The sequence below is a fragment of the Strongylocentrotus purpuratus genome, unplaced genomic scaffold (assembly GCF_000002235.5).
Source record: "Strongylocentrotus purpuratus isolate Spur 01 unplaced genomic scaffold, Spur_5.0 spur5_scaffold_18, whole genome shotgun sequence".
Classification (NCBI taxonomy): domain Eukaryota; kingdom Metazoa; phylum Echinodermata; class Echinoidea; order Camarodonta; family Strongylocentrotidae; genus Strongylocentrotus; species Strongylocentrotus purpuratus.
The window spans coordinates 12,182,382-12,205,986 of record NW_022145603.1 but is presented as its reverse complement, the minus strand read 5'-3'; the positions used below and the strand labels follow the sequence as shown (position 1 = coordinate 12,205,986).

General features: G+C 36.4%; 1 long non-coding RNA gene across 1 annotated transcript; it reads left to right on the top strand.

Moving 5' to 3' along the window:
- The first annotated feature begins 2,191 nt into the window (after positions 1 to 2,191).
- Positions 2,192 to 22,686, top strand: LOC105443921. Its single transcript, XR_004064710.1, has 10 exons — positions 2,192 to 2,259; positions 9,972 to 10,004; positions 13,351 to 13,359; positions 13,963 to 13,965; positions 17,747 to 17,755; positions 18,817 to 18,828; positions 19,487 to 19,498; positions 19,902 to 19,928; positions 20,123 to 20,240; positions 22,435 to 22,686. It is a non-coding gene; the product is annotated as an uncharacterized LOC105443921 (long non-coding RNA).
- The last annotated feature ends 919 nt before the right edge of the window (positions 22,687 to 23,605 follow it).

Genomic DNA, 23,605 nt, shown 5'->3' with positions numbered 1-23,605 from the left:
ATTCATGCATCGACATACTCTGAACGACGTGATAAATCAATTAATAATCCATATCTTAGCTGTCAGTGCGAGTCTATAAGCTTTTGGGGAGCTTAACGGTTAAAACACGAGAGTGTTCGATTTATTACAAAAAAAGTAATTCTTCGCTGTAAGCCTATGCAATAGAACAGGAAGTTTAGCATATACCAGTATCGCAGGTAGATATGAAATGAGCATCATTTGTAGACGAACATAATTAAATGTAATATATGAGGTAAAAAAAAACCCTAAAAAGGAAAAGTACTCCACTTAGAATTCTCATCTAGGACTATATGAAATACATTTAGTGACAGTGTTTAAATAAAAAAAGGGCGTTAACTAATTTTTTAACAGCGTGAGTGCAGTGCTGGTTCCAAGCAGATGGATTCAAAGGCCCACTCTTGCTACTACTTGTAGGTACTTGCTCCCTCTATATAGAAAACAATGCCTAATCGGTGACCATTGGTCCCCCATGATCCTCTTTTTCTTATGTTAATTGAGAGCTGAGTTGATGAGAATAAACCACCTGCCAGTGACCTCCTAGCCAAACTAGTACAGATGGGCTTTAACAAACTCTGTCAATAAATATAAAGGGCGTTTCCTCTCTAACAGTAGGTTGAAGTGCTGGTCTTAAATCCCATGCTTTCAGACATAAGTGTCAGGGCATCTTTTCACGAAACTGTCGTAAGTACAACTTCGCTGACGTCACATTGGAACGCATATTAATTGCAATATACACGTTTCAATGGGATGTCTCCGAACTTGTACTTGTGACGGTTACGTGAAACGATGCCCATAGCTCCTCCTCATTAGTCACGATTAGACTATGACGATAGCAATCGTTACTTTACGCGCGTTGATTAATTTCACGGGTGAACGATCGATGAGGGCGTTTAGTCACATGACCTTGGGCTGTATTTATCTTTCTGCGACCATGCTGAAAATTTAATTCGTCTACGTGCTTGGGGATAGTAAAAAAAAGAGAAATGAGGAAAAGATCATGGGAAATGCATGGGAGGGGTCAAGGAATGTAAAAAGAAAATGATGAGACGCCCCCTTCCCCCCTCCCCCTCCCATCCGATGCCGGTGACCCCTCAATGGCCGATTCAATGCTGTGCCACTCTTAGTATTTTGTTAATTTTAAAGGGACAATTTAGTTAAGGCTCCGATTTGAGGCGTCATGGTTTCCGTTCAAAATGATATGGTAATCAGAATATTTGCAAATGCCGTATTAAACGTGTATTAGAATGAAAAATAATGGCGTATTTTTTCACGTAAAGTCCCTCCTACGAATATGTTTTTAAGAAATTTTGAAATTAAAAAAAATACATTTAAAGGTTCGGAGTTATTCCTAGCGGTGACGTCATTTCTTTTTCTGAAATTTCTAAGAAAAAGGTTCTCACTCTCTAATAATAGCATTTTAAAGATCCTGCGTAACTAAAGTACTCGCGCCATGAATGTGTGATGACTTGAATCTATAAAGTATAATCAATTTTCTAGAAACATTATTTGTTTCCGCCCATGATCAGATGAACTTTGGATGGAGGAAGTGACTCACCCAATCATAAGCAACACATTTATTTATTAGCACCTGCCTGCGTGAAATGTTGGCAAACTCGATGTTATGGTTGTCATAGCAACACTTGAAATCAGTCAAAGCAGCAATACAAAAATGTTTCATCATGTTGCTACATTTTAATCATGATAAAACTGTTACGACTGAAACAAAATAAATCTTCACAAACATTACCAGCAACACACGTAGAATATTGTGGATTGCTATAATAATATACTTATATATAATTTAAGTAATTTAAGTAGTAGGAATTTATGTTCTAGATGATATGTCCCCGGAATACGGATCACAGGGTACGGAGTAAGAGTCTACCACGGCACTAATGCCATTGGAAAGTCATTCATCTGCTTGTGCCACACTCGACCCAGGTGAAGTTAAATGGGTAGGCCCTTGCCTGCCTAGCAGAGGTTGAAAATCTAGTGGAGTAACAGAAGTGTCAAGTGGGGAAAATATGACCCACTATTGTTTGTTATACTTAGTAGGAGTAGTAGTAGAAGTAGTAAATGTAGCAGCAGCAGCAGCAGTTCCATCATCATCATCATCATCTTAATCATCCGTGTTGTTATTAGTATTATTTTCAATTTTGTCTGTTTTCTGCAGGAGGAGCACAACCCGTTTACCCATGGCTTCAACGTAATAATGGAAACTCCAGGACAAATTTTTTTGTAAGTATATCGATATATTTTTTTTTTTTTTTACGGCAAAGCATATCAGTAATTTTTATTGTTGCATATTCGTAGAGCAATGCGGGTTAATTTGGCGCAAACAAACGTATGCTATATCTTCCTCTCTATCTCTTATTATGTTTAAATAAACTCATAAAACAAGAAATAATAACATATTCATAATCACTTGAGATCTCAGTACACTAAGCATCATTTTATGTGGCATAATATAATCATAATAATAAAACAATTTGGTAAACATATACGTCTCAGTTTTATCTCTTTCTTAGTATCCATGGTTATTCAGAGAGGCAAGAATAGTTATAGCATAGAGGGCTGATTAATTCTAGTTAGTGACGAGGAGTTCGGATAATCCGATGTTTAAACCCACTCAAGTTTAAATTCTAATCTCTGAATTTTGATCCAATCATGACGGTATCAAATTAAGTCCAATGTGATACCACTTGATGTATTCAAGATTTAATGTTGCAAGGTTTTCTGATTTCAAAGCGATTTTATGAGCAGCGTGATCAGAATAAAATTATGCATTATTGATGAGATAATTAACGAGCTACTGGTAGATTTAGTGGGTTTTAAGCGATTACATGTCTAGACAATATTAAATTCATTAAATAATGCAAGGAATGATGACATTATGTGACGATTGAGAGTAATATCTCCAGACTGTTTTCCATAAAAAAATTAAAAACCTTGTACAGCGTCATTCCCATATCGTTATTAATAAGACTTTATTCAATAATAAAAATAACAATGATTACAATAATATTATTATTGTTTTATTATCATTATTTTTATAACTATTATCATAATAATTACTTTTATAATAATAGTAATGATAATGATATATTAATTTTTAAAATGATAATAATAGTAACATACTAGAGCCATTTTATAACAATAATTATAATGATAATAATAACAATATCAATAAAAACAATATTTATGATAACATTAATGGCTTGTAATTTGGCGCCGTATCTGTCAAACTCGACTATTCTAGCGCTCCACATGTATTATCCCAGCTTTAGCATGGCTGCCATTATGGCGATCTAGCATTTCAAGGGATCAAGTCCTGTGAGGTACCCATTTACCTCACCTAGGTCCCCATTTACCTCACCTAGGTCGACTGTCGCAAATGTAGACTAATGACTTACCAAAAGACATTAGTGCCGCGGCGGGACTCGAACCTCGAACCACCTGATCCACAGTCCAGTGACGTATCCTCTAGAATCTAGACCACGGCATCTCCATATCTTCCATATGCTACCATTAATATGTGGCATACTTCTTGAATTTGATTTGTAACCTGTAGCAAATGTTCCGCACCTACAGGAAGTATCTGATAAACCTAGAAGTTGCTAGTAACTTCTTGGATAAACTAACCCAAACTATTAATTCCTTTACAAATCAATAGCATGAAAAGAGAAAAATAAAATAAAGGTTTCATATTAGCATGTAATAGCTCCTCTCACATTTTTCATGTGAAGAACGTAGTATAAGAGCCCTACACTACAACGATAACTCTTACATTGTATGTGATTTACTCTTTAATGATATTAAAGATAAACTTTAGTTCTGGTTAAAAAAAAAGAAAATGAATTCTCACAGAATCTAACGAAACTTACACTGAATGTTCAAGATTACAAATAAATGTCATGTGCCAAACAATTTTGGAAGAAAATATATACTGGCTGAGTAATGAGCATAGAAAGATAAGGAGATCAGGGTAGTACTAGCCCCGACACCATGTGTGTTGTCCCATATACATCTTTCTGTGTAAGTGATTGTTACTTTACCAAGACTCTGCCAAATTTATGATGATTTTGATGACTCCAGAACCTTGAATTACACACCATTACTTACATGCTCTATGATCAACTTTTCTGATCCGTTCCACACCTTTTCTTTCACAATGCAATCGCATTACCAGAACTCAAGTTTATCTTTAAATTGAAAGAAAATTTGGAGAATAACATCCAGCCACATATGAACGCACTCCACACCCACCCTCCCCGTCGCCCACACACACCTCTCATCGTGTAAGAAGCGACTGGAATGGAAACTTAATCATTTCGATGTGTATCTATTTACTCTTTACTCATTACTTAGAAATGTGATAGCTTACATGCGCCATCAAATGATGAGAACACTTTATTGGTGAGTTTATAGAAGTGGCGGTTACCCTACCTCTCATCTCGCTCACGATACTATCACCGCATCTTAACTCTTGAAGAAGGGGTGACAGTCTTCAAAGAGTGAAGGTGGATCGTATTCGAACTTCGAGTGCCCATGTATTTGCATAACATTTATATGCAGTGCAAACTTAAGATGCTGAATGGTACAACATTATCAAGCATTACCACAGTTAAGAGTTAAGCAAACCAATGCCAGTGGCAGTAAAAGCAATCCGCTGGAGATAGCTCAATAACATCCCACTTACGATTTTACAATATAGAAGTATTTATTATACAGTGGCCCTATGTAGTATGTGTAAGCCTGCAGAAATTCGTGAGGAAGAATATAAATGAGAGAGAGAGAGAAAGAGAGAGAGAGAGAGAGAGAGAGATAGAAAGAGAATCTTAGCCTCCAGAAATTCGTCAGGAATAATATAAATGATAGGAAGGAGAGACCGCGAGAAAGAAAGGGAAAAGAGAAAAAGAGGAGGGGAGGAAGAAAATGAGAAAGAGAGAGAGAGAGAGAGAGTGAGAGTAAGCCTCCAGACATTCGTCAGGAATAATACAAAATGAAAGGAGGAAGAAAAAGAGCGCGACTGAGATAGGAAAAAAGAGAGAGATGAAGAGAGAGGAGCCGAGATGGATACAGGGGAGAGAAGACAGAGGGGGAGAGGAGAGGGGAGGTATATGCTCTTTAAATGTCAAGCCATAATGAATTGCTGGACAATGATAATGGACTAATGAAAGATGACACATACTATGTTGATTGATTTACATTTGCCACATTCAACCCAGGTGATGTTAATGGGTGCCTGACAGGAATTAATTCCTTTAAATGCTAGAGCGCCGTAATGGCAGCACAGCTAAAGCCGGGGTAAAAATCTCCACGTTTGAAAGCGCTTAGAGACTCAATCATAATTCGCGCTATATAAGCTGAATATTATTATTATTATTATTTGCGAAGCAATTGAGAAAGGCCCGAGTGTCACCCTAAATTTAAGACCAGTCAAAAATAGGATATAATGTACTTATAGGACTTATCCCAATTTCGGTTCGTTACTTTTAGAAATCACATTAAGGCAAAGAAATGAATGTGGAATACGATTCATAAGGCGGTGTCAGACAGAGGCCAATTATCTAGATAATAGTTATCTAGATAATTCGTAGTCTGTCACCTGTCTGTTATATACATAAGTGAATTATCTAGATAACTATTATCTAGATAGTTTAAGTTGGATCGGGAAAAATTGTGTCTGACACCGCCTATAGTGAAAAGAACATTTTAATATCTGTTTAAGTATTATTTTCTTCAACAATTTAGAAGTCAAATATATCGGTGTGTTGGCTCAGTCAGTAGAGCATCCGCCTCATGCACAACCGGGGGGTCGTGGGTTCGAACGCCGGCCGAGTCATACCAAAAGACGTTAACAGATGGGAGTTGCTGCTACCTTGTTTGGCGTTCAACAATAAGGGATAGGGCAACGTCGATCTGGCGCTGCTCAGTGGCTGCCGGGCTCACGATCAATTGGGCAAAAAGAATGTCAATTTTCGGTGTAACTTAATAAAATTTGGAGTGAACTTTAAATTATTATTATTATTATTATTATTATTATTATGATATTTATCATCATTTTAAGATTTCCCTTTTAGTTAACAGGGATTTTAATGATTTTTGGTCTAAAGTCAAGAAGCGGTTTGAAGAGTTACGTAAACCAGGCAGTAAGCTATTATCATATAATGATCATTATGTGAACATAATCCGTGTTCTGTGTATATGAGCATCATGATAATTATACAAGTATGCTAAAAAGGTAATTAAAATGATTTCCATGATTCATAACATATTAAATATAAACGTTTCACACGGCTTTGAACGGGACCCATGGCTTATATTGAATGTAAAGTGATAAAATATTTGTCGACAGCTCAGTGATTAGACTTTAGTTTGGTTAGATAACTCCTTTCAAACGCCCAGGAATACAGGCAGGAGTCGGATCCAATTTCAAGACCAACTGACATCTTTTATCCCGAGGCAGTATTCTACTTAAAATAACAACCACTAAAACGTCCTGAAAACAATTTCTGACGGTTCTTCCACCAGAATCAATATCTCATCTCTCTGCGCCCCTAAGCATTACTCCTATACTGCGGCTATTGTTGTTCTCTTCAACGCGGATGTCCCATCGTTACTATGCAATTCCGTATTCATATACAGATCAACCGCCCCCACCGATTTTTTTTTTTTAAATTTTTTGTTTTAAAGATAGTTTTCTATCCTACACCTGGGGGGGGGGGTCCAGAATTCTGTTGTTTTTAAGAAGAAAAAAATGGGGAAATAAATAACGCTTAAAATTGGGAGGGGTGCAATGTTCCTAAATTTGCTGACAAGCCCAAAACATCGTCACAAAGGGCGTCTCCTCAAAAATAATGGGGGGGGGCAATTTGGGACTTATGTACTGAAAGTATGATAGTTGCATATCAAAAAGGGTGGCGCAGGCGGCTCGTCCCCTATAATTACCTCTCCACTGAACTATGCTACAAAAGATCATGGACTACCGCGTTTTTTGATCTCCTCGCCCCCTTCCCTCCCCTTATATGACAATCCTGGATCTACCTTCTAATACCATCCATTAACTTTAATTCATATCGCTTTTTTTTTTATTTGATTGACAGCGTCGATTTAAAATGATTATTTAGTGTAGTATCTCATTTTCTAATTTCGACTGGACGAAGATAACCCAAAGTAAACTCCATTATCAGTTCGGACAATGGCGCCGTGTTACACGATACGTCGATGAATAGACGTATTGTGAATTGAAATATTTACCTAACAGTCCATTTACCCGCTCGCCAACGTATATTGAAAACTAAAGGGCCTTCCGGCTAACTAAAATTGATTCATGATGTCCCATCCAGCATTTTTAAAACGAGGAGGAATAGGTTCTATATAGTTTAATATTTGTTGTCTTCATGTTCCTGAAAATTTAAATGGGTCAATCGTAACCAACCAAAATTGCATTAAATTTGGTTAATGAGTACATGCACTTCAGCGGCTCTAGACAAGATTATGTTAAATCACATTGGTTTTTGCTACCATCTTGATCTCCTTAGGAAAAGATATTGATATATTGATATATTTATTGTATCGATTTCAGAGCAAGATATTGAAAAACAAAGTGAGGCGTGTCGAAAAAGATGAAGGGGGAGGAGACGAGGTATTCATTTTATTTGGCCGTAACAAAATAAGTAGCGTTCATATCAACCAAAGAATGTAAACATATGCTAGAGTAACCTACTTTTTTGTTAAATAGCCTTTTTCATTTGCATATGCAGCCCCCTCGATTGTCCACTATCTATTATGTATAACTTAATATTTGGCTGTAATTCCTTCTATTTCTATTTTTCTTAAGCGCTTAGAGACATATTTTGTGATAAGCGCTATACAAATGTTGTTAATTATTATTATTATTATTTAAGCAGCCTCCTTATTTGAAAGTTATTTTATTTGTTAGCATCTTATCTCGAAACAAACTGAAACAAACCTGTCAGGGTAGGATTATTTTTTTATAGAGAAGTATACGTTTAAATTACAATTTGAAAATGGTTATTACCGTCAAATTGAGTACAGTTATAGTTGAAAGCAATCTACGAGAAACACGATAGGAAAGACTTTCGAGAAATCAACCCTATGGCAATTCAAGTATCGTAATGTATATCCCACTCAAATCATATATCTGAATTACCTAACACCTTATTATAATGTTTCCATCATCAATAGCTAAGAAAATGAAAGTTGTGAAATTGTATGCAAAGAGCCAATTGGGGAGGAGCTCCCAAGTTACGTCACAGTGTTGTCAGCTTCCCCTTTAATAGGGACTTTTAGATTGGCGTGGACTGATACGTGTGACGTCCATTCAAGGCAGTGCATTAAAGGGACGTCGACTGTAGCAATCCACATTGTCTTCGTGCAAATCTAAAAGTCCCTAATGTCCTTCTGGCGTTCGAGTCATTGTTCATTTTGGCTTTGTGATGTGATTGTGGTAGCGAGAGTGAGGCGGCCCAGATAAATTGTAAAGTCATGCTCTGCCCCGGGCAAAACACGAGACGTGAATTCTTTTCGTGGATGACGTCATCCTCGTCGAGGCCTCCTCTCTCTCTCTCTCTCTCTCTCTCTCTCTCTTTCTCTTTTTCTATCCCTCCTTCTTTCTCCTCTTCATCAATACCTTCCTACCTCTCTCTCTCCCAGTCTCCCTGACCGCATTCCAAGGCAGATCCGTCTCTTTAAGTGGTAGTGAAAGGAGCTGTACCTATTCTGAGAGTGTAAATTGCCGCTTTTCTCTGCCTCTCTTCTTCTTTTCACCCATAGCATCCTGACTTTTCTTGGTATTTCAAAAAAGTATTTGTTTATACCACCAAGACGTCTACGGTCATCTTCACAACATGCTGTCCCCATCAGTCCCGTAGTAACAAAGTTTATATATGTGGCATTTATCAAATGAAGTCAAGTTATTATATTCAACAACGGTCCCCACGTTCAAGAGCCAATAATGAAATTTCTCACTTTAATACATTAATGCATATATTATTCAGTATTTGTATGATTATTAAGTATTTGGCAAGTTATTATATTCAACAACGGTCCCCACGTTCAAGAGCCTATAATGAAACTTCTCACTTTAATACATGAATGCATATATTATTCAGTATATGTATGATTATTAAGAATTTGGCGTCACCTGTGCCTGGGAGGCGAAAAGTAAACTGAATCAATTGGATCTCTGCTCCCAGTACAACTAATTGGGGATACATGTGCAGGTGGACCAATACACCGGGGTTCCCATACTTCTATACTTATACGAATAGTACAGTAAATGAGGCATTTATCAAATGAAGTCAAGTTATTATATTCAACAACGGTCCCCACGTTCAAGAGCCTATAATGAAATGTCTCACTTTAATACATGAATGCATATATTATTCAGTATTTGTATGATTATTAATTATGCTGCATTATTGTAGAGCGTTTAGAGACTTCTGACAAAGTAAGTGTTAGGCGCTATATAAGCACTGTAATTATTATTATTAAGCATTTGGCGTCACCTGTGCCTGGGAGGCGAAAAGTGAAACGAATCACTTGGATCTCTCCTCCCAGTACAACTAATTGGGGATACATGTGCAGGTGGACCAATACACCGGGGTTCCCCTATATTCTATACTTATACGAATAGTGCAGTGGTTTCTCAACGGGCACATGTTGTGACTCTCCTCTACACAGGACCTCCATTTAGCGTCCTGTCCGAGGGACGAAGCGCTTTGCACTGTACATGTATAAACAAAGACTGTGTCAATGGCAGAGGAGAGGGGCATAACGTAGACTTTAGTCATCCGCCTGGGTGGGATTCGAACCCACGACCTTTGGTTCGACAGGCAGCCGTTTTTCCCAACTGAGCCAACTTTGCCTCTCTAAACCTGTAAAATATTCATAATTCTTTCTTTTATTTTTCTTTCGTTACACAGGATTCGGCAAACATTCGTGCAAAGAAAAATTTGGTGAGTATCATATTAGATTCAAATATCACTGTCACTAATATAATATGAAATTCCATCACCATAACGCCTTATGATAAACGTTATTGTGAATTTTATTTCATATTATATATGGAAGTACAAAAGTCCAAACACATAAATCTGTAGGGAAATATAATAATGTCTTAACACTGCCCCCCTCCAAAAAAAAATTGTCAGAAATGGCTATGTTCTACGTCGGTGTTTAAAAAAGTGCTTCTGGTAAATCATAACTTTAATATGATTTCGTGCATGATGAAATATGTCTAATTCAAAATATCACCCTAAGAGTAAGGATGAAATAGACGTAGACGAGTGGTTCCCACTTTGTGATGTTTGTTGATACAATGAAAAGTACAAAAAAAATCATAAGGATTTAAGTTCCAAGCCTTAAGTTTTCTTTCCACATGCCAATAAAAACAGTGCAATGAGATACATTACAAAATAGTAACATTACAATACAGCATACTCGAAAAAGGATAAAGATGATAAGAAAGTATGGAAAGGAAACGCATAGTCCAAACAAAAGCAATATTAAAGATGCTAAAAACAGGAAAAAACCAACTGTACTAGGAAAAATCAGCAAGCTTGTTTACATTCCCACCATGTGTCGCCATTCTGAAAGCTATATTTTGAAACTAAGCTTGTGTGCCGAGAGGGATGTGTACAGATAACTTTAGAAATTGAAGTTTCGGTAATGTACTCTTACGATATTGGTTACACATTGGTACGAACATACTTTTATATTCTGTATGAATAGTAATGCTTATATTCTCACCGTCGCCCCAAAGCAAACATTGTAAGAAAAAACGTTGTGCTTAACCTTAAATTCTCCTTCGATTTTCCGCAACATATCATCTCTATAACACCAAACATGTGCTACAAAATGTCTGTATGTCGTAGTGCCATTTCACAAACTTGATGTGAACAGCGTCTGGGACTGGGAGAAGTGCCTTTGATATGTAATTTGAGCTGTTTTGAAGCTTTCAGGTCCGTCCTTCGATTAGGAATCACTCGGTTCTAACAAGAAATTAATGTGTCATTTGCAGGTCCACGTCAAAAATTCACGAAAATGGATACGTTGTCACTTACAAGCGAAATGTAATCTTGACGCCAATTTTTACGCAAGTTCTTTTTCTCTCCTCTTTTTTCTTTCTCGAATTGTGATGTAAGAATAAAGGTACAACGTCTTCGATATTCATGGTGACCTCAAAACGAAAACAAAAAATATTTTCCTTGACCATGGAAAACACTGTTATTCATTTAATATAATCATATGCATGTAGGTTAGAGGGCTAATTCGACTGAGTAGTATTACAAGATTGAATACTATTTGTTTTGTGAGGCTCTTCGTGGAATTTTTAACATGCTCTTTAAACTATTGGTATTTGTGCCAAGAAAGAGCTCTTATTCGAAGATAATCGAAAATAAAATTGCATGAATGGAATAATTTTACGACTTTGACATTTCTTGTAAAATGGTTTTGTTTGATAGTTTTACACGGGAGAAAGATTCGGATGCTCGTGCAAAATATTTTGCATTTTGAAAAGTACTTCACTTGGCTTTCTCATTAAAAAATTATAGTACTTCTTTGTTTTAGATTATTTTTTCGGTTACTGCATCATTAATAATAAACTAAGTATATTATGTTCCTTGGGCGTATGCACGAGTGTTTTTGTAAACCTCTGCATCACAGGAGGTGTGAGTGTGGGTGACAGGGTGGATGAGTTACTGTGTGAGGCAAAATAGTGTGCGTGTGGTATATTTTTTTTACTTAAGGAAACATTCTTGAAGACGATCTTTATCCTTTTTTTTAAACAAAAACGCCAATTGGGCGGATTTTTTAATGGGAATGTAACATATAAGTGTAATCAATTTTTGCACTAAAATCTACCAGTTTTCAACTGAATATCATCTATTCATCTATATTCGTGCCTGTGGCTTTTTCTCAGAAGACAGACCAAGTGTAACGAAGATGAATTTTGAAAATATATGTTGTTTAAATTAATATAATGTTATGATGCATATTTAGGCGCCGAAGGATGATCTTGCCATTGATACGATGAGCGCAGAGAGTGCTATCATCCACCATGTCTGTGATGCGTTTTCCTGAATATTTTTCTTGAAATATGTTTTACTATGGTTAACCTCGACTTGTTAATAACAGCTCGTTATTAATAGCAAATGCCATCATCATTATTCTATGATGACACGTTTTCTTTCTGCTCGAATTATCACTTGTCTGAATAGGACCTAAAAACCCGCCATTGCCTTGTATTGGTCTGATTAAGCACACCGTTCAATGGCCATCGTAAGCACATGCAGTCCCATGCGTATATAACGACGTTTGTTCTAGACCCAGGTGAAACAGTTTAGCTAATAGAAAGAGACGTCATTGGTGTATAAACCGCACATTCCAAGCGGGAGAGTTTTGTTAGTTTAATATCTCAAAGCGTATTTATATTCGGATTTGCATCGGTAGAATTGTATTGACCCTTTGCCAGTATTCACTCGAAACAGAATTGACGCCATGGTAGAGAAAATGAAACATATTGCCATGGAACCTTGAGTATGCGATAACAGGATGGAATGAATACTCCTCATGTATGATCAGCTTCGTGCAAACACAATTCATGAAACTATTTCGAGAGTTATTCATTTTCACTCAATATTAGATTCTGATGTATGACTCACTGAGCAGTTCATGTTGGTTCATTTATTGTACTATGAATATGAAGGGAGGGGTGTTTCGAGTCCTCGTATGACTGCTTTGTTTCACATGTCTAATTCAATTGCTTCGTTGTCACAATTTTCTTCTTTTTAAACTCATCAAAATGTAGTTCGTGGTTTCATACTGTTTATTTTTTACCACATGGCCTTTCTTGGTCGATCCCCTTCTCTCTCTCCCCCTCTCTCTCTCTCTCTCTCTGTCCCTCTCTCTGTCCCTCTCCCCTTTATCTCTCTCTCCCCCCCCCCTCTCTCTCTCTCTCTATCTCTCTCTCTCTCCTTCTGTTCTCTCTCTCTCTCTCTCTCTCCCTCCCCATTTCTGTCTACTGATTCTCACTCCTTAAGCCATTAATCTTTCAAAATCTTTACTTTGATGTTCAAACTAAGTCATGCTAAAGCATCGATTAGTGTTCATATGAAAAGTTGCCATGGAGTTTGTATTCAAGATGATGTATGAAACAATCAACGATACCTGCATTTATTCACTGTAGAGCTTTCTAATCAAAATTGTATTGATATTGTTGATTATTCTTTATCTAATGATCTCATTTCTTATTCTCTCTTTCCTATTTTTCATTTTATCGCTGGCATCTTACCATCGCAGGGAAGACGGGTAAGTCATATTCACACATTCTCAAAATCAAGGACTGTCAAACCTGCTCTAGCGACCACCTGTATTTAAAGACCGTCTCCCTATTTATATTGAAACACACATTACAGGAACCAGTACATAAAGACCACCTGCTTGTAAAGACTGGGTTTTTCCCCCTCGAGCGGTCCTTAAATAGGTTTCACTATTTTTGAAAATTTGTTTAATTTGTAAAGATGCACAGTATATCAGTTTAAATATAATTATAAGATTTTTCGTCACCCTAAAATAAAGAACAGGGTACCAAGTTTTTGTTTTCTTCCAACCATGAGCGGTTACATTAGGTGGGATAGTGATATTGGTGCTTTGAGATTGCTTTTGGTTTCCTGCTTTCATTTTCTACAAGTCATGTGCCTCGCAACAATTTTTTTGTTTTGTTAAGGGGGGTTTCAAATAAAAATGACGGGTGGGGGAGGGGCATTCTATACGGCCTTCTTGCCACGAACCGGAAGTGCATGACAAATCAAGTACGCCCCTTTATGATGAAAATAAGTTACCAGTACTAATTTCAATCGTTTTGTTCTTCCATTTGCTTCCTGCTGATTCATGAAACTTCAACATTTGTAGAGGGTAAGTAGCCTAATGTTTTGATTATGTAATGACTATAGATAGAGTACCAAAGTGTGACGTCATACTGGTCACGTTGTGAAGGTTGTTGGCTCCAATCATATTTTGGTTAACTATAGTGTTTTGATCACACCAGCCCCAAACACTGAATTTGTCCTGCTTCAGCCCGCTGCTTGAGTGATTATGCGGTGAGCCTCATGCGCAGGCTCTGTTGATAAGAGCAAGTATCCTGGACGACGAGCGAATATGACGTCAACACCCCGGTATTCTATCAATTGTTTTTGTAAAAATACAACTATTGTATGTGACGCATGTCATATGATTTCTAATTTAAACGCATGCTTAGAAAGCATGTGATTGTGTTGAGATTTATTTTGTATGAATGACCTGACATCATAAAATCTACCTTTGTTGTTTTTATTAAAATTCAATGATACCACCTCTTTTGTTGAGGTTCTGGTTGGATAAGTAATTTTCGATTTGTAGTGGAATCTTATCGGAAAGAATGGGATTTATTATTACCTTATTTCTTGTACGACTGTACGTCATTCAAATATCGAATAGTGTGTTTGTTTGGTATGTTTAGGATGAGCTGTTGGTTGGGTTAGGGATGAATAGAGAGATCTAAAACGCTTGCCGGTGAAATTTAGGCCTTTTATATCCCCCAAAAAGAAACGTAGTAATCTATTAATGGTTTCACTGAACAACTTTGATACATATTGAACTCTTGCCAATTATAGTAAATTTCAAACGTACCGTCAACTCACTTTAATATGTTGTTTAAACTATTTTTACGACGTAACACCTTATACAGATCAATCGCTTGAGTTATATATTAAGTAGCTAAGCGTTCTATAATTATACGATGGTTTCCTTACGAGAAAGCTTTTAAAAATAACACCATTATATTGATATGATCCCAAAACCAATTAATTTCATGAGCTGGGCTTCATTTCCAAATCCGCTCGTCAGCGTTGAACTCAGTTTGCTGGGCCCTTTTTAACTCTGATAGTGACATTATTTCCATACTGATTCGATTAAGGTATTACAAAGGCGGTAAATGACTATGTCGTGTGATTATGAGCTTAACCTAATTTCACGTAATGCGATTAGCATTACTAGACATGGAATTGACGTACGTTGGTCATGTGATCAATTTTTGCGTTTCCCGAGCATGTACTGTCTGATTCTGAGCTGCAACAATCGCCGCCATCTTGAAACTGCCTCTAACCTGTTGAAAATTTTGTTGTAATTACCATTAACAAAAAAATATAATAATAATTATATACAATATCTTGCCCCAAAGTTGCTTATGTGATGTTTGAATAAAACAATTGGGATTTGGGTATTAATTCGGTCTTTGCAGATCCAAATAACATCCCTAACAAATAATAATCATGCCACACATATCAAATATCGAAAATCAAATATCAACGAACATTTTGTGCGCACGTGTGTGTGTGTGTGTGACTTTGCTTCTACAAAAAGCATAAGCAATGCATTTCATTTGGTACATTCAATTCATTCTCTCTCTCTCCGTTAATCCTTACATAATACATACTGTAGGCATCACTTTGGCGCAAGCCGATTTTTGCACTATCGCAAACAATGCCTCCTGTTCAGCCAAGCGTGAACACATACCACACAAAGGTGATACCAAATGATTCGGGATAAGACACTCTTTCATAAGATGTATAATAAGTTACTGTTTATAGATGATTTTTTTTTTAAAATAGCAATTTTGTTAAAGTTAACCTTTTTTTGACTCACACGGTATATGATGAGGATAAAGTGTATTGATCTGGTAGGTCTCAAATAATTAAAGTTTATCTTAAAGTGATGTCCAAAAAGTCTGTCAACCGAAGAAAACAGAAATTTAGTTTTCATCTCTTGATCTTGACATCTTCTTGCCTATTTTTGATCAGACGGATTTTTACCGATTCTAAGAAGCGAATTGACTTACATTTAATACAAGTTTTCCCGTCTCGACGTTCCAACTGCGCATTGCTTTACCTGCATTGCGTGACAGAATTAGAGTAATGCGAGAAGTGGAAAGGCTTCTGAGAGGATTTGGGTGAATCTGGGCTTAGTTGGTGATGCGGTGAATAAAGGATACCAGACGGATTCTCGCCTGACGTGTAGGGTTTCAATCAGCAGGGATGAGAGAAAGTCATCAATTGGAGTTGGAAAACGTGATCGGTGATGGATGAAAAAAAAGAGGAGATAACCTTCTCTTTTTTTACCTCTCAGATCATAAGCTGTCCAAGTGGGATAACTTTATGTTGATCTAAATCAGTCAATATTTGAATAATATTGTGTGTCTAAACAAAATCAATTATTTATGCGCAGGAAAGGTAATAATCTTACTAAGTGTTGATAGAAAGTAAAAGATAGCGTGCTCGAAGAAAATAAAATAAGACCTTTTGTAATTTCCCCAAGTATGCAAATTATACGAATTCGGACCCCCTCCCCCTTTTCAAATCTATCCGAGACTATCCATTTGTACATGGCGCAAGATGCTTTAATGTAAACCGATTTGAAATATTCTACGGGATATTGAAATCGTATATTGATCTTATAATTCTGTCACTGATTCTTGTGATGTGTTTATTGGTAAGGATATTTATGACAGTTATCAGCGCAGGGGTTTAGCATGTTAAAAACATAAGCTAACTGTCTGGGTTATTATCCTTGTTTAGCGTGGTAGTCGATATTTGTCTCAGAAATATGCAAAACAATCTAATCTCAGTGGCTTTCTACTCATAATATACTATTTTGGTGAATAATATTATCTTTGAACATTAAAAAAAACTATCGCTAAACATTCCAAATAAGAGATTTGTTGACGTGGTAGTCGATTTTGTCTCAGAAATATGCAAAATAGTCTAATCTCAGTGACTTTCACCTTATCATATACCGCTTTGGTGAATAATATTATATTTAACGCTTTGAAAACTGTGGCTCAACATGCAAAATAAGAGATTTGATTCAGAATCTTTTCAGAATCCAGAAACGACAGACAATATCACCACCATAAACGGTGTATTTTCAATTACCTATCCGTTCTGCTCAATAAATGTATTAATCTATTTCATGAGTTTTGTCTGGGGTTGTCGTATTATCAAGCAATCTGCTTACAATTTTCTTTTTCCCCCTTAATTTACTTGTCTAGCTTTCTCTCTTGTATATATCGTAAATATTTCTCTTGTTTCTCGTTTCACTCCAATTTGCTCTTATCATTATTGTAAGTTCTTATTTTGCTGTAAGTTTTCCTTATACTCTGTACTATCTATTTTCATGTTTTCTATGTCTACAGGAACCCCTCTGTAAAACAGCATTGTTATACTAACAACACTGAGTAGGGCCATCCCTCCGTCTTCTTTTTTTTAAGTGTGTCCTTATGATTGTAAATTTATATTTCCTGATGTTTTTTTTTTTAATGACGGAAAATAAATACTATACAATTCAACAGCTGACACAGAAACACACTTCTTGAAATTGTAGGATTAGTGAGGAGAAAAGAACTAATTTGTAGTTCAAGCAAATTAAAGCCGATATAATCATGTATTCCACGTTGATGAATATGTGCAATTACTTTGCTATGATAAGCAGGATTTGCAAGTCTTTTAAATTTCGTATTCTTGATGTTTTTGTTTAACTCTAAGGAACAGGATAATTTATATAATATATTTTTTTCAGATGCTAATTTTGTTTATTTTTCTTTTCTATGTTTTTCTCAATATTTTCCTCCCGCTTCTCTTATCGTATCCTGCATCACGTGTAGATGTGCCAGGTATGTATTTTAGTTAATATCCGTTTACATTATTTGGGGCATTGTAGTCAGCGAGTAAATAATAATTATTCATTTTAAAAGAAAACGGGTGAAAAGATGCACAAAAATTGTTACAGAATTATGCCAAACTTATTGTGCTGCTGATATTATATCAATTATGGATCCCATTTTAATTACCAAAGATATTGGGCAAAATGCACTTCCATTTTCAAAAATGAATATACAATAATATTTGTGTAAAATGGGGACAATAACGTATCCAGGCTTGTCAATGTTTGCATCGTACAAATTAGGGCTCAGTTATGCATGTAAATACTGAAAATGACAGAAAGGATATACCACTTTTTAAATCAGAATTCCTCAGAATTTTACCAAATATTGTGGAAGAATGTTCCTATAGTAACATTGTTGATATATTTGTTGAGATAATGATATTTCCGTTTATGACCCCCACAACAAATCTTTAGGAATATCGTATAAAACTATTTACTAGCTTTCTTGACAAAATATGCAAGTCACAATCAAAATATTAAATTTATTCAGTAAAATGTCACGATTATTCGGGAAATGGCGATATTTAGGTATGAGAAAGATGTTTTTTGTATTTTTTTTTTTATACTGAAAGTCTATTTTATATTTTGTTTTTCGTCTCATTCTTCAGCTTCTAATCTTTAAAGGGCTATATATACCTGCAGCCTATTTCGAAAATCTGTATGTAGATCCCCAGTTGTGTAGTGCAGACACGCTGAACACCTGCGTCTGTTTACCATTTGTAACGATTGTGTTATAAGGTAGAGAAAAGGGTTTAGGACAAATCTAGTACGGTATGGAAAGCGAGGAGATATTTCATTACAGGAATGAAAACATGTATTGACCACTATGACATTTTCAAGCACTGGGTATTGGCTTTCAAACTCAAACCAATACCATAAAGAACAATGCTTCGCAATAATACAAGCCCGCGACCAGAAGTACAGCTGTTTCCAATGATGCTTTCTTTCATTTATTTTTCCCTCTCTCACCTGATTGGATGTGACTCCGCCTGCCCCTTCGCATCCTAGATACATCCAACGGTAAGTATCTAATGTTTGTTGTTTGTTGTTTGTTCTCTCGGATGACCACATGACCAACCCCCCCCCCCCCCACCCCCTCTTGTGGGGGAGCCGCCATAAGAGAAGGTGCTCAAACATTCACACCAACGACTACTTTGACATGTTAAATTTGTTGGTCAGCACTTTTTGTAATGTCATATCATGAGAATAAGCAAAGTTGTTGGTCCAAAATTGTATTTTTTCATGCTTTATCGATGCCTCGTATGGCTTGAGTATGGAAATGATTTAGAGAACTAGTAACAGATAGCCGTTGGTGCAGAGAAAACGGCAAATCTTCCGCCAGAAGGTGGTAATTTTCTTTCCAATAGCTCTAGATGAGAAGGACACATCTTACAAGTAACACTAAATGAATATATACTTATTTACGGCTGTGTCAGACAGCATTTTAAACTTTCAAGGATCTAAAATATATCTCTTTTTTTAAACTGTTTTCTTACTGTTTTTTTTCTGTTGTCATGATTGTTTGCGCTTATGGAGATGAAAGAATTTATAAAGATGAAAGAATTGCATACATTGGCACGTGCCCTCGTATATCCTTCCAGTTTCCATTTTATTATTCTCATTGTATTTTTGTTCTCCTTCTTTTATTCTATTTTACCCGAATTTTTGCTGTGAACAGAATTGCGCAAACGTGAGTATAATAGATTACGTCGAACTTTATCTATGTTCCTCTGGAAAACGTTTTCAAGATGTTCTTCAAAATGTTCAAAAATACATTATTTATTTCTTATTTATGTATTCATTTATTTAGTTATTATTTTCTGCATGGTTCATTAAATACGATGGTACGATCAACATGAGAATGAAATTGACAAAAAATAGCAGTAGACATGAAAAAAGGCAATGGCAATCATAATAAATTTAAAAGTAATACTGCATGGAAAACACGCAGAGGTTTGGCAATATAAACTCATGTCTAAGCCTTGTCATACCTATACCATTCAATTTACACATAGTCCTCAAGAGATACAAAACAAACATCCTAAACATTCTGATTAGTATCTCTCTCCTTTATCTCTCTCCTTCTTCCACAGCAATGGCAAGATGATGTGTTCGGACGAGTAAGTATATTTTTGTAACTTTCACGTGGTCTTATATTCTTTCATTTGAATAGGGTGCCTTAATTTCAGAATTTGCGATGAGTATATTCAACAACGTAATTCTCCTCTCAGAATATCATGGTGATGGCTAAGCTTCGAAATTGTATTCTATGAACATAACCTTTGACCTTTATTTCATCTTTGTTATTTTGCAGAAGCGACAAGCCATCGTAAGGAAACGAATATCTGATTTAATTCGGCTCCCAGCAGCCAACGACCATGACTGATGTTTTACCTACGAATCTGCCTTGGTTTTATTTCTATTTATTTCTGGTAAGTATTGCGTTATTTCTCCCTAAACCAATGGCATAATCAAGGGCGATGAGAGGGGGGGGGGTGGAGAGCAACCTCCTCCAAGGAAATGAAATATATAAAGCACAGAACTTTAAAAATAAGAGGGAGACCTCACTCGATCGCGCCTAATTTCTGATGTACTGCACGGCTAACAAGAAAATAAGATTATGACTTAAATGGTTAATGCTGTGAAACTATGTTTTAGCTAAAAGGGCATGATTATTCACACCCGAAATGTAGCACACTGAATGTATAATTTAAAAATTAGGTAAATGAGTCTCTCTCTCATTTAATATGTTACACTATATTGATTTGGTTTTGAAGAATGTACTGGTTTTTTCCTTCTCATTGGCATGATTAGGACCTTCTGATGATTTGAGAAGCTAAAAATTTAAAGATAGCCTTTTTTACGCAGTAGTGTAGAATTTGGACAAGCTTTTAATGGGACACGGATTGGAGGGTTACCCCCCCCCCCTTCTTACTCGGTGGGGCGATTGAGAGGGGCTTGTATCTTATTTTCACGTTAACTATCTCCCCCCCCCTACCCCCTCGCCCATTTTTTAGTCATTAGATTGGGATACGTACCCTCAACCCCTGTAGCTACGTCACTGCTTCGATGCAGGGGTCATGTTATCAAAAAGGCTAAACGACATGTTGCCTGGCATTAAGCATCCTTCTTAATTAATCGACATCATTATGAGGACCGACGAAGATTTGAAAGATTAACTGAAATATGGACTTCAGTACACATTCTGAATGAAGCAATTATTTGCTAGGTTACCGTCGTATGTTTTTGTTGTAAATGAAGATTAATACAAAATAATATTGACCTTTAGAAACAATATTGCCTGGCTATAGAATGACTACCAAGACATGAACACTGCAATCAAATGATAGGAATTAATTTTTCGTTTAATCAAGCAGTATCAATATGTGCACGAATGTATAGGAAATTGTACTATGCGTAATCCGACATTAAAGGTAATACAAAGTTTTGGGAAATTTTGAAAATTGGATGGAGAGTGAATCTTTACAATTTTGATATATTTGGATGCCCCTGTGGATGTATTATAAGCACTAACAAAATTAGCCCCTAAAACACTTCTGTTTTTGAGAAAAATTGAATATAAAAATTTACCGGTGCTCCCGGTAAATTTTGATAAATTTCAAATAGCGCCTATGGCCGTACAATGGTAGCTGCGACCATGAAAATCTCAGAATATTTAGTTGTAATATATAATTTCCAAACGGGAATAGCTAATCGGTCGATTTTAGTCAAGAAACATTGTTTCAAAGCTAAATTAACATCTTGACCTTGAGAGGGAGCTATACAATATAAAGAGTTTATCATTTATAATTTCATAACTTCAGACTCGATTTCAACCGCGACAACGATCAATGAATATTGTAGGAACGCATATGCTTCTAACATTTTAATTTGAACCGAATTCATGACCCCATACCAAAACTTTGTATTACCTTTAAACTTTCATCGTAATTTGCTGTTCAAATATGTTACACATTTTTTTGGCTAAAACTTGATATAATGCAAATGTATTTTTTAAGGATTTTTGATTCATTGGTGATTGTCGTATCTACAAATCCCCTCACGGTGCTTCCGGACTTCGTGATCTCGATGATGAAACAATCTGTTGGCTTAATAAGGCTTAATAAGATATTCTTTGTACGAACGAACGAACGAACGATTCATTCGTGATGAAATAAAAAAAGACATAAGAAAGAAAAAGAATCCATGATGTTTGGCATGTTTTTCACAAACTTTGGTGTTACAAATATGAATCTAATTTCTTACTCTCTTTCTCTCTCATCTTCTTCATCGCTCTCTTGTCCCTCTTAATAACTAATATATGTTTGGCTGTAGGTCTCTCTCTCTCTCTCTCTATCTCTCTCACCCTCTTAATCGCTCTCTGTCCCTCTTAATAACTAATATATTTTTGGCTGTAGGTCTCTCTCTCTCTCTCTCTCTCTCTCTCTCTCTCTCTCTCTCTCTCTCTCTCCTTATCTTCCTCCTTCCCTCCCCCTCTTTCCCACCCCTTCTGTCTCAACCCCTATACTATCTCTGTCCCTATCTCTCTCTCTCTTCCTTTAATATACTATTCCTTTACTATTCCACATGTTAACACACAACTTCGTTTTTGTGTTCACCTTACAGGGACACTATTGGGACACCTCCGCAGTTGATATCTTTCTTCAAGTTTCTTTACAAGCCAGCCGACCGCATTTGCATTGTCACCATGGAAACAGCACTCACACGTCACGTGACTTCAACCATTTTTCACGGCGCCACCGATTATGACCGTTGTCACATGACTGCGTAACGGGAATCATTGTCTGACCTTTCAAATAAGCCTAATGGTTCAGTGTCGGAATCTTCGGGGGGGGGGGAGGGACAGGGGGCACATCCACCCCATCACCCCCCCCCCCTTTCCCTTAATCCGAACCCCCCCCCCCCCAAAAAAGGGGGGGGTAACAATAGAGAAAAGGAAAAAAAGAATTGTTGGCTTATGACATTTGTCCTTGCCACAGAACTTTCGAATTTGTCCCCCCCCCCCTTTTTTTTTTTAATAAAGAGAACCCTTGATTTACCTATTTGATTCACCTCAAAGTTGTCATGAGGCTTGACTAATTCCCTAGCCCTCTTCCCCCTCCTCTTAATAGTCGATTCCTTGTGGCTAGTTGAGACACATTATGGCATGTTAATCCTCCTACATTCATTTAGTGCTCTGACTTACGTGAAAGCATCGGCGTTTTCATGAAGTATTTAGAAGCCTATTTGAAGTTTTGTAAAAGCTTGCTACACCTCTAACTGAATTTCAGACAATGATTCCCGGATCGTTCCTAGGCATTCTTTCTAAGTATACATTATACAATACATGTCGTATGTTTCGAGAAGGACGCCCTCATCGTACAACGTCCATTTGATGTTCATGTTCCATCCAGCATCATAATTATATCGATGATTATTTATCAAGAAAGTTAGATTGGACACATCAAAAGCGGGGTTCAAATTTCACATAAGTGTGCACAGATATACGTTATGCTCAATTTTAACCCTTCATGTCAAATGATGCAGACATTCTGGCTTGCCTATTACCAAAAAAAAAACACGACTTAGCATAAATGTACTTGGAATTTAAGATCAATAATTATTGTAATGGCCAATAACGTATTGACTCGTCATCGCTTATTCATGAGGGGGAAAATGTAGTCCTTCTCATGTTTTTCTTGCATAAAATCCTTAATGGTTTGACATGGAAATGCAAAGCCAATAAAAGTACTAGATTATAAATGTAGAGATTGATTTAGATTTTCTAAGGTTTGTA